Source organism: Bos indicus, chromosome 21 (genome assembly GCF_029378745.1).
Source record: "Bos indicus isolate NIAB-ARS_2022 breed Sahiwal x Tharparkar chromosome 21, NIAB-ARS_B.indTharparkar_mat_pri_1.0, whole genome shotgun sequence".
In the NCBI taxonomy this organism is placed as follows: domain Eukaryota; kingdom Metazoa; phylum Chordata; class Mammalia; order Artiodactyla; family Bovidae; genus Bos; species Bos indicus.
Window position 1 is genome coordinate 15,373,040 of NC_091780.1, and position 12,979 is coordinate 15,386,018.

A 12,979-nucleotide genomic window follows, 5' to 3' on the forward strand; every position below is an offset into this window, starting at 1 on the left:
GAATGGCTTTGAAACATGTATAATATTATGTATGAAACGAGTCGCTAGTCCAGGTTCGATGCACGATACTGGATGCTTGGGGCTGGTGCACTGGGACGACCCAGAGGGATGGTATGGGGAGGGAGGAGGGAGGAGGGTTCAGGATAGGGAACACAGGTATACCTGTGGCGGATTCATTTCAATATTTGGCAAAGCCAATACAATATTGTAAACTTTAAAAATAAAATAAAATTTAAAATAAAATAAAAAGTAAGTTACAGAAAAAAAAAAACAACATAGAAATAGATTCCACATTATCTTTAAAAACAAAGCAATCTGGTAACACTGGGTCCAGGATCGCATATTCTTAGATGGTAAGGATGGCCAGGGGGCTTCCCTGGTGACTCAGTGGTAAAGAATCCATCTGGAATCCAAGAATCACAGGTTCAATCTCTGGGTCAGGAAGATCCACTGGAGAAGCTAATGGCTACCCACCCCAGTATTCTTACCTGGAGAATTCCACGGACAGAGGAGGCTGGTGGGCTAGAGTCCATGGGGTCACAAAGGGTCTGACATGACTGAGTGACTCAACAACAGCCACAAGGGTGGACAGGAGCTGCCCTGCTTCAGCCAGGGCACTTGTCCCAACCAGACCCTGCTGCTCCCTAACCCTGAAGCGAATTGTCAGCTGCCATTGTCACCCCGCCCCTGCCAGCATCACACACTCAAATTCTTTCCCTGGTTTCTACAGGCATTGGCATTTGAGAGCCCCATTCCAGAGTGGGGTTGGGAGGCATTGCAAGCAAGAGCAAAAGCAGTAGGAAGAGGCTGATCAAGGCATGTCTGCACAAGAGGAAAGATCCAGAAGGAGAGGTGGGTTAACGCACACGTGTTTAGTTGAGGGACCTTTGTCTCCTTCTCTTCTTTTAGGGCTGGACATCCAAGTGGAGAGGCCCCAGTGGCATTTGTAAATGTATAACTGAGTACATACAGGAAAGAGCCAGAGGGAAGAACAGTGTCTTAGGGACTCCCAGAGGCAAGAGGAAGACAGATGAAATAAAACTGGATCCAGAGTTTGAGAAGAACAGGTGAGTCAGGAAGGCGGTACCAGGAAACCAAGTTTGCCATGGGGCTGCTGGCAGGGGGCACTAATCTGCCCAGTCCTGGGACAGACCGTGATGATAACCCTGCCATCCTCTTAAAAAAAAATTTTTTTTTAACTTTTATGTTTTATATTGGGGTATAGCCAATTAACAATGTTGTGATAGTTTCTGGCAGGCAGCAAAGGGTCTCAGCCATACATACACCTGTATCCATTGTCCCCCAAACTTCCCTCCCATCCAGGCTTGCACATAACACTGAGCAGAGTTCTATGTCTTTATACGGTAGGTCCTTGTTGGTTATCCATTTTAAATACCGCAGTGTGTACAGCAGTAAACTCCCTAACTATCCCTTCCCCTCATTTTTCCCCCTGGACATCCTCCTCTTTTAATAATAGCTATCGTTTTATCTCAGGCAATGAATTAGAGAAAAAGATAAAACATAGCCAAGCATTTCACAAAACTCTAGTACACCACAATTTCTTCAAAACAAACTCTGCTCTCCCTTGTCAACACTGTAAGTAGTCCCCTGGCCAACGCTTATCTCCTAAAAAGAAAAAACAAACACCCCTCGCCACCCCCCAACCCCACTTTCCTTCGGCTTAAATCTCTGTCCTCCCCATCCCGTATGATTTTTTAAATTTTTGTATGTGTAGCATAGAAGTGATAAGCACTGTAATTGAAAATACACATAAGAGATCATAGACCCTCTGATAATGGATTTTGAAATATTCTGGATGATTACCATTCTGCAGCTACTTTTTTCTAGGTAAATGGTAGAAATTTTCATTCTCGTAATCTCTTTACTGTCTCATCAAATATTTTCCCAAGTGATTATGTTGGAGCTGAGGCTTTAGACACCAGTCCTCTGATTCACTTGATAACCTATCAACTGTGGTCAAAATATAAAGGAGATTACGGATGCTTATGGATAACGATTTTGTAACATTCACTCATACCCCTGGGCTGGTATCAGCAAATTGCTTTCTATTCGCAGATGAATAACACTTTGGTTCCTCCATGAAACAATTAATGTCAGCAGAGTTAGATTTGGGCTTGACTGCGATGCAGAGTAATGTAGTGGAAATCTCAGGAATCCTCACTATTATCGTATTTGAGCCATGGCTCTGCAACTCTTTTCCAAATATCAGTTATTTGAACACTCTGCATTCCATTTATTGGTTGTGATTTCATGCTACTTACTTTCATAGACTGAGAAATCTGGGATGCTCTCACTAAAGCATCTAATTGTGCAGCCCATAAATATTTACGTGTCTCTGCTGTACATCACCTGGGAGAGGGGGGTTACAACACTGAAGAAGCTGGGTCTGATGCCCAGGAAGAGTCTACCAAGTAAGCAGGCAACACATGTTACAAAGTATAATAAGTGCTGCAGCAGGAGTCCGTACAAAGCACATATAAGAAAGAGTATGGAGGGAGAAAGACAGGAAAACCAGGAGGAGCTTATTCATGAGGTGGCAGCTGCACGGGGGTCACTGCGGAAGAACAGACCTCGCAGTGGGTTAAGGCAGGACAGAAGCAATTTATGCAAGGCCATGGGCTTCCCTGGTGGCTCAGACGGTAAAGAATCTGCCTGCAGTTCAAGAGACTCGGGTTTGATCCCTGGGTCGGGAAGATTCCCCAGAAAAGGGAATGGCTACCTTCCCCAGTATTCTTGCCTGGAGAATCCCATGGATAGACTAGCCTGGAGGGCTACAGTCCATGGGGTCACAAACAGGCGGACACGAGTGAGCAACTAACACACAAAGCCGGGTGAACAGCTACACGGTGGGTCTGGTTTCTTGCAGACTTTGCAGAAGGTCAGTGTGTCAGGATTTTAGCCGAAGGGAAGAGCCAGATTACTGAGAGCCTAATTTTAATACCCCTACAGGGAAACACAGATCGACTGAGTGACTCAGTCAAAGACACCAAGGTCAGCCTAAGGCAGTGATGAAAACACAGACAGAAGTTGCGGTGCTTTTCCCTTAACGTTTGTTGCGCCCACCATTAGATGGCATTCTACCTCGTTCTGCATAATAGGCCACGTGGCCCAAGCTTGCATCAACCACAGGAAACTAAAGCACGAGGTACCGTGTGTGTCTAAGTGTTAGTCGCTCAGTCGTATCCGACTCTTCTGCAACCCCGTGGGCTGTAGCCCACCAGGCTCCTCTGCCCATGGGATTCTCCAGGCAAGAATCCTGGAGTGGGTTGCCATGTCCTCCTCCAAGGGATCTTCCCGACCTGGGGATTGAACCCTGGTCTCCTGCATTGCAGGCAGATTCTTCACCATCTGAGCCACCAGGGAAGCTCTGGTGTCTAACAGCAATGTAAAGAAATAGACTAGACTCAGTGTGATTCTGGGACCTGATCACTAGCACCCGGGAACCTGTCAGACGTACAGATTTCCAGGCCTCAGCCCAGAACTACAAAGTACAAACTCTGGAGGTGGGGACCAGCGATTGTTGCAGTGAGTCCTCCAGGTGACTCTGAATTCACGCACATCTGAAAGCCACCAACACAGACACAAAGGTTCTAGTTATTTTCCTAACTGAACTCCAAGTTTTCATCTCCTTTTAACTCCCTGTGTTGAACCACCCCGTGGAACAAAATGTTTCTATAGTTCACTTGATTTTTTTTTAATTTAATTTTTTTTAAATTTTATTTTATTTTTAAACTTTACAATATTGTATTAGTTTTGCCAAACATCGAAATGAATCCGCCACAGGTATACCCGTGCTCCCCATCCTGAACCCTCCTCCCTCCTCCCTTCCCATACCCTCCCTCTGGGTCGTCCCAGTGCACCAGCCCCAAGCATCCAGTATCGTGCATCGAACCTGGACTGGCAACTTGTTTCATACATGATATTATACATGTTTCAATGCCATTCTCCCAAATCTCCCCACCCTCTCCCTCTCCCACAGAGTCCATAAGACTGATCTATACATCAGTGTCTCTTTTGCTGTCTCATACACAGGGTTATTGTTACCATCTCTCTAAATTCCATATATATGTGTTAGTATACTGTATTGGTGTTCACTTGATTTTTAACTTTTTAAGTACTACATTTGCCATGTAAATTTATTAAGTCAGCTCTTTCACTTGACATTTGGCAGGTGATGCCAGACTTCTGATCTGTGTTGTCTTTTAAATGTGTGTCTCCTTCCTGTTGAGACAGGCTGGGACCCAGGGCCCTAGGCTGCACTGCTGCTCTCCTTGCACCTGGACACACCCCTCCTCCAGCAACAAGATCCAAGACACTGTATGGGGCTAAAAATAACTGCGCACATGCGCAGTTGGGGCAAATTCTGGACCCCAAAGATACAAAGAGACAAAAAATCCAACTGCCACTTTTGAAGAGCCTGGAACAAAACAGTGTCAGGAGCAAAAGATACTGTGAGAGCCCCTTGCACACATCATCACCCAAGGGGTGGGCAAAACACCCCTGGCCACACCCCTACCCCCACTGCACATAAGGAACTCGTGTAAGTGGGGGAAGCTCACCCTCACTCTCGGAGGGGGCAAGCAGGGGAAACTTACCTGTTCTCGCTTCCCCCTGCAGGAGCAGGGGCCCCAAGAAAGCCTAGCCTGAATTTCTTGTCTGGCCTCTAGTCAAGAACCCTGGTTGGTAACACCATCAGGCCCCAGAAAACCCCTCATCTGTAAACAAGATGTCAGGTCACAGAGGACAGCCCAGAAACTGGCTTATGGGCCAAAGCTGATTCACAGCAGGTGTTCTTAAAGGAGTCCTCTTCATGTCTTCCAGCCAAACCTCACATCCCGCTGGTATGGCCAGTAGCACACCTCTAATAGACGCTTTGAATATCTGGTGTGTCTGCTGGCTAATTTTATCTTCCAAGGCTCAAGATAATTGCTATTTTTTTCCTGAGTACCTTCAAAATGAGTCCCATGTCAGAGTGGCATCTGAGCCCTGTCGACGACTGGTGGTGGCACTGTTATTATTACTAGCAACCACCACCAAGCAGGCTTTTCATCAACGACACACATTCAAAGAGAGCAGGAACTCTGTCTTTTCACCACTGCATCCTCAGAGTCTAGAACAGCTCCTGGCACCCAGTATATAATGAGCGCTCATTAACACAAGCTGAGTGAATGGGGGCGTACATTAGCATTTCTAGGAATACAAAAGAAGAACGAGGCAGATCTAATCTCCTTCTTTGTAAGAAACCTACCTGCGTGCAAAAAGCAAAGACCTTGATGCTGAGCAGCCCCACAGAGGAGTAAGAAATGGTCCCTGCTTGTGCCTGGGTGTGGACACACAGGCCTGGACAGCGCTGGGGCACTCTAGCTGACCACGGCTGCTCGAGTCACCCCCACTGTTTACACTCACCACCTCAGGCATCTGCAGGAAAAAGCTCAAATGGAGACACACTCATCACATGTCTCAACATTAAATGTTAAACAGACTCACAGACACAGAAAATAGATGCATGGTTGCCAAGGGGTAGCGAGAGGTGAGGGAAGGGTGGATCGGGAGTTTGAGACCAGCTGATGCAATTGTATATATAGAATGATAAGCAACAAGGTCCTACTGTAGCATAGGAAACTATACTCAATGTCTTCTGACAAACTGTAATAGAAAAGAACATGGGAGAATGCACGTCTGTGTGTAACTGAATCTCTCTGCTGCATAGCAAAATTAACACAAGATTATAAATCGACTATACATTTTTTAAAGGGTTAAAAACAAGTTTATTATTAAATAAAACACGTTCATAGCCTCATTTTACAATTATACCTTTATAACAACCAACTATACAGAAGCAACAGTTTACATCAAGTACTATGGGCAGCACAAAAGCAAACTGATTTCACTTCTCACCACAGGGCTGCACTATTTAGTAGGGGAGACGAAGTCTCTGGCGTGACCTGAGATGCACTACAGGCATGTTTACACACCGGATTTCACAACTTAGCACACAAAGCAATGTAAATATTGTGCCAGTAACAGCGGTATGTTGATCACTTGCTGAAATGAAAATATCTTGGCTATACTGGGTTAAAATACATTAATTAATTCCACCTATTTCTCTTTATTCTTTGTTTGGTCACCAGACAATTAAAGCTACATCAGGGGCCCACATTCTATTTCTGGGGGACTTGATAGCTCCCAGAAGATGCAGCCGAGGAGGCCACAGCAGGATGGGGGCAGGAACGGAACACTGCCCCCAGCATCCAGCTGCTTCTTACGCTGACGGCTTGGGAAACTCTCAGGATTAAGGCCCACTTTCTGGTCCTCTTTACTGGCAGACTCGGGGACATTCTTCATCCCCCAGCCAAGGCTCGGCTGCCTGTGCACCATCACCACCCCCAAGCCCCCACTACCTGGACACCCAGCAAACATGGGTCACAGTAGCCGAGCAGCCCCTCACCCACACAGACCCTGCCCACAGGTGCACCAAGGGCCCACCTCCACTGGCTTTGCCTTCCACGCTCCTTAAGAGAACCTGAACTTGGAAGACAGGACCAAACATTGAATTCTCAAAGCTGGTGATGGGGGGGAGAGCTGGTGATGAAGGGAGAGCTGGAGATGGGGGAGAGCTGGTGATGAAGGGAGAGCTGGTGATGAAGGGAGAGCTGGTGATGGGGGAGAGCTGGAGATGGAGGAGAGCTGGTGATGGGGGAGAGCTGGTGATGAAGGGAGAGCTGGTGATGGGGGGAGAGCTGGAGATGGAGGAGAGCTGGTGATGAAGGGACAGCTGGTGATGGGGGAGAGCTGGTGATGGGGGAGAGCTGGTGATGAAGGGAGAGCTGGTGATGGGGGAGAGCTGGTGATGAAGGGAGAGCTGGTGATGGGGGGAGAGCTGGTGATGAAGGGAGAGCTGGTGATGAAGGGAGAGCTGGAGATGGAGGAGAGCTGGTGATGGGGGAGAGCTGGAGATGGGGGAGAGCTGGTGATGAAGGGAGAGCTGGTGATGGGGGGAGAGCTGGAGATGGAGGAGAGCTGGTGATGAAGGGAGAGCTGGTGATGAACGGAGAGCTGGTGATGAAGGGAGAGCTGGAGATGGGGGAGAGCTGGTGATGAAGGGAGAGCTGGTGATGAAGGGAGAGCTGGAGATGGGGGAGAGCTGGAGATGGGGAGAGCTGGTGATGTGGGGAGAGCTGGAGATGGGGGAGAGCTGGTGATGAAGGGAGAGCTGGAGATGAAGGGAGAGCTGGAGATGAAGGGAGAGCTGGAGATGGGGGAGAGCTGGAGATGGGGGAGAGCTGGTGATGAGGGGAGAGCTGGTGATGAAGGGAGAGCTGGAGATGGGGGAGAGCTGGAGATGGGGAGAGCTGGTGATGGGGGGAGAGCTGGAGATGGGGGAGAGCTGGTGATGAAGGGAGAGCTGGAGATGAAGGGAGAGCTGGAGATGGGGGAGAGCTGGAGATGGGGGAGAGCTGGTGATGGAGGAGAGCTGGAGATGAAGGGAGAGCTGGTGATGGGGGAGAGCTGGAGATGGGGGAGAGCTGGTGATGAGGGGAGAGCTGGTGATGAGGGGAGAGCTGGTGATGAAGGGAGAGCTGGTGATGGGGGAGAGCTGGTGATGGGGGAGAGCTGGAGATGGGGGGAGAGCTGGAGATGGGGGAGAGCTGGTGATGAAGGGAGAGCTGGAGATGAAGGGAGAGCTGGTGATGGGGGAGAGCTGGAGATGGGGGAGAGCTGGAGATGTGGGGAGAGCTGGAGATGGGGGAGAGCTGGTGATGAAGGGAGAGCTGGAGATGAAGGGAGAGCTGTTGATGGGGGAGAGCTGGAGATGGGGGAGAGCTGGTGATGGAGGAGAGCTGGTGATGAAGGGAGAGCTGGTGATGAGGGAGAGCTGGTGATGAAGGGAGAGCTGGTGATGAAGGGAGAGCTGGTTATGAAGGGAGAGCTGGAGATGAGGGAGAGCTGGTGGTTGGGGGAGAGCTGGCCCCTGGTCCTGCTGGTCCTCCTCCCGCCCTGGGCTCTGTTTTCTCCCATATACATGGAGATCCCAGAGCCCACAGGTGCAAGCTCCACACACTCACTCCTGTTCCATCCCACCACTGCTGACAGCACCTTCTGGCCACACCTTGGGTCACTCTCTGCAGGACATGCAGGCTCTAGAAGTGGTCTGGTGGTCCTTGGCAGCAGGAACTCCAGGGCCGCTTGCAACTAGCACTCTAGGGGGTAAGCCTTTCACCACTCCACCTTCTGAGGCCACTGGTTGGGAGCCGTGTAAAGCCCAGGGCTTAGGGGACCCCTTGTCTGACCAAAGGACTGTGTATCACCAGAAGGGCTCAAGTTAAAAGACAAAAAAAGAGGTGCTCTCTATATACTTACACACACACAGAGGAATATACCCAGCCATAAAATAGAATGAAATTTTGCCTTTTGCAGCAACATGGATAGACGTGGAGAGCACTGTGCTAAGTGAAATAAGTCAGACAGAGAAACACATACTGTACGCTATCACTCACATGTGGAACCTGGAAAATACAGCAAACTAGTTAATATGTCAGTCATGTCTGACTCTGTGACCCCGTGGACTGTAGCCCGCCAGGTTCCTCTGTCCATGGGATTCTCTTGGCAAGAACACCGGAGGGGATCCCTCCAGGGGATCTTCCTGACCCAGGGATCAAACACATGTCTCTCGTGTCTCCTGCACTGGCAGGCGGGTTGTTTACAATTGAGCCACGAGGGAAGCTCCAGTGAATATATCCAAAGGGAAGCAGACACAGATGTAGAGAACAAACAAGTGGTTACCAGTGGGGATGGGGGCGGAGTGGGAGGTGCAAACTATTGGATATACGACAGGCTCAAGGATGGACTGTACAACATGGGGAAAGGAGCCAGTATTTTGCAACAACTGTTCATGGAAAGTAACCTTTAAAAATGATCTAAAAATAAAAAAATGAAAAAGACAATAATACCGAGGATTTGTGAAGACATGAAAATGTTCCACACATTGTCTGCTCACTTGGAAGTGCAATTGGCTCAACTGTGTTGGAAAACCTCTGAGTGGGACTACTAAAGATGAAGATACTGATGACCCAGGACTTTCACCCCCAGGCACACATCCAACAGAAACACATGCAGACCTTCACCAAAACTTAGGCATTATAACGCTCACGGAGGGCAGGAATCATGACAGCCCCTAACCGGTCAACTGTACACACGTGCACCAAGAGCACGGTGGATGAAGTAGATGATGAAACAGTGGTACCCGTCATACCACGGGGTGCAGGAGAGCAAACTCCCTACCACCACACCCAACAAGGTGAATCTAACAAACAATGCAGAGCAAAAGAAGCCATACACAGCAGATTACATACAGTATCATTTCAATAGGCTTCCCTGATAGCTCCCTTGGTAAGGAATCCGCCTGCAATGCAGGAGACCCTGGTTCAATTCCTAAGTAAGGAAGATCCGCTACAGAAGGGATAAGCTACCCACTCCAGTATTCTTGGGCTTCCCTTGTGGCTCAGCTGGTAAAGAATCTGCCTTCATTGAAGACCTGGGTTTGATCCCCGGGTTGGGAAGATCCCCTGGAGAAGAGAAAGGCTACCCACACCAGTATTCTGGCCTGGAGAATCCCATGGACTATATAGTTAGATGGACTATATAGCAAAGAGTTAGATGTGACTGAGCGACTTGCACTTTGAACAACTTGAACAACATGGAGATTGTTGCATACTTAGAGCTGGCCTTCTGCATCCACAGATTCAACCAACCACAGACCATACAGCACTGTAGTATTTACTATTGAAAAATATTCACATGTAAGGTGACCCATGCGATTCAAACCCATGTTGCTGGGTCAACTGAATATAAAACTCAAAGACAGGTGAAGGTTATCCACATTAATAGATAGACAGGTGAAGGTTATCCACATTAATAGATATCAGAGGACTGATTACTTTGGGGGAAAGTGGGTGGCTAGCAGCGAGGGGAGCCATGCTGGAAGCTTCTGTATGCTGCATTACCTGATATGGGTGGTGGAAATGTAGCGTGTACATTTTGTGAAAATTCATATTAAGGCCTCATATTTCCCTAAGCAAAACTTTTGTCAGACATATTGCAAGGTTAAAAACAATGGCAAAAAAGATCAGCAACAAATGTGAAATCGTGGAGAAAATAATTTGAAATATCAGTTTATACTCAAAATCATTTATAATATAATAAACATCACTATTTTCATCTTGAACTGATAGTAAGAAGCCATCAGGATTAGCTAGGTGACATTCAAAAATAATGTTTATTTCATGTCTCTTTCTATGTATGTGTTGGTTTGTTCCATAATTTAACTTTTATATTAACAAAGTAATACAATCGCATAATTTATATATAAATAAAGATTATTAGAGTATTCTTGGCACTTACAGAAACTTTCGCTGATCAAAGTTTCACTAAGCCAAAGCATTCGGATACCCTTATCTAGATACGTTCACATAAATATACCATCTTATCTCTCAGGAAAAAGGTACCAAAGTAACCAGACTTTGTGAAAATTTTGCACTTTTAAAATTATTCATAAATCTCCAATAAGAAGGACAGTTGAATCCTCCAAGGAGTCCGTTTTAAATTTTCACTTTTTCTTTACTTGTGGAAACACAGCTGAAGAGAGAGGTTATCAGACAGACTTCTATCTCCCTTTGAAGTTTCAGAAATTGTCTGGAAAGAGGATTTAGGTCTCAGCACTGGGTTCCCACCACTGGCCCTTGAGAAAAGTCAACAAACTGGACAGTCCAGGCGAGCAAGCAAACCTCGATGAAGGCGCAGACCCTTCTTTTCAGGGGGTGACGAAACAAGAGCGAACCTGACCCTGCAGCTCCCCGTCTGCATAAACAGAATTCTTGTCTGGTTGGGAGTGGGGCAGAGGTGCAGGGGCTGAGCTGGAAAACCACGTGAGCGGGAACCGCGTCCGCCCCCACCAAGTGTCTCTCCTCTTCCCTAGTAACTGTCTTCACTTCCCTCCTTGATTGATGAGCCCAGTTATTATAGACGATTCATGCTGCAACACACGACAGCAACTAGACCCAAATTCGAGCGCTGCTGGGATTCAGGGACGCACCGCTGGTTGAGCACCTTTCATCAGGACTTCTACAGTCAGAGATCTATACACGTGTTGGTGAATTCCAGCTGCCCTCCACCCTGTTTCTGCTCCAATGGCAAATTTCATGTTGATCTCATGCTTCTGTCCATCAACACTATTTTATTGCTTTTGGTCACAAGTATTAAATCTTCATCTTCACCGAGTGAAAAATCAGGCCCCACGGCCTCCTCCATGTCGCAGCCAAACAAATGTGTCTCAAGAAGGAAATAAATAATTTACTTTTAAAAGTGTGCTGAGCACTGGGGCAAAATTCAGCCTTGTGTTTCCTCCTGATGGATTTTAGCTCTCAGTCCGTCCAGGGGAGTCAATTAAAGATAAAGCTGGAATTAGAGAGAAACCAGCTGGATCGCCTCAGCTGGACAGCATGCCCATTAGATCAGACAAAGGATGAGGATGAAGGACAGGGGCAACCTGAGGATTGCTCTAGAAGTAAGCAGCAACTCTCTCCTCTCACCCAACAACTCTCAAGGCCGTGCTCTGAGAAAAATGTGGGGAAAAAGGTACCTAGGTCTCGTTACTAAAATTCTTAACTGGGCAATATTCATGGGAGTGTTGCAAAAGTGAAATGAAATGCTCAGGACACAGGACCATGCCTGTTCAGTTATCATCAATTGCTATAGCAAGAGGTCAAGTGCATCTTGTAAGCTGTAACTTGTTAAAACGTGATTGCTGCTTCTGACGAGCCTCACCCCTGGCAGAGGGGAATAATTAAGGGGATACATAGAGAGATGGGGTCTCCCTGGTGGCTCAGTGGTAAAGAATCGGTCTGCAATGCAGGAGACGCGGGTTCAATCCCTGGATTGGGAAGATCTCCTGGAGAAAAAGGAAATGGCAACCCACTCCAGAATTCTTGCCTGGGAAATCCCAGGGACAGAAGAGCCTGGCTGGCTCCACTCCGTGGGGCCGCCAAAGAGTCAGACACAACTGAGCGACTAAACAACAGCAACACGGAGAGGACACTCTACTGGGGATGGAGCTGTCTCTTGCTGAGGTTCCCATAGACTCACCCAGGGATGCCATTCTGGGAAGGCATGGAGCCATGCAATTCCTAGGATGTGCAGGTAAGTCACACTTGGATGGGTTCTCGTTCCCCTGCTGGCTGTGGTGTGGGCAGCCTGGGCCTTGGGACTCACTGGGGTGCCTTCATGAATGAGCTGGGTGGTTCTGGGCAAATCCAGGCAGCCCTAGTATTCACTGCACACCTCCTGCAAGACTGGTGGGCAGCTCCTATTCTTCTGGCACACTTGTCCTGTGCCTCCCCCATTAGCAACCCAAGTCATCTGTGATTCCAGGGCAGAGGTCTTCCTCCCTAAATGCTGTTTTCTCAGATACTCAGGAGCGGGGCTGGCTGGTGGGTGCATGGACCTTCAAGCCCCATCATCTCCTTTACCCAGAAAAGCTCTATTTCATTGTTTTCCATTTTGGATGTCTGCCTAAGAATTTGTTTGAATAAAGGATTCCCTAGCTAAAAAAGGGGGAAAAAAAACAGTTTGGGAATTATTCCTCTGGGTGCAATTAATCTCATGAATTCTTAAAGGAAACTTCAACAGGACTCTTAAAGTGTAGAAGTTTACTTCCTACAACTATTTCTCATAGAGAGAGAGTGTGTGCGCTCAGTTGTGTCCAACTCTTTGTGACCCCAAGGACTGCAGCCTCCCAGGCTCCTCTGTCCATGGAATTTTCCAGGCAAGAATACTGGAGGGGGTTGTCATTTCTTTCTCCAGGGAGGAGGACCTTCCCAACCCAGGGATCGAACCCGAGTCTCCTGCATTTCCTGCACTGGCAGGCAGACTCTTTACCATGGCACCACCTGAGCCCACCCCT

The 12,979-nt window shown here is 47.8% G+C and overlaps 1 protein-coding gene across 2 annotated transcripts in view; it reads right to left on the minus strand.

Moving 5' to 3' along the window:
• SLCO3A1 (solute carrier organic anion transporter family member 3A1) overlaps positions 1 to 12,979 on the minus strand; it is a 375,421-nt gene that overhangs the window by 210,838 nt on the left and 151,604 nt on the right. The window lies entirely within an intron of this gene.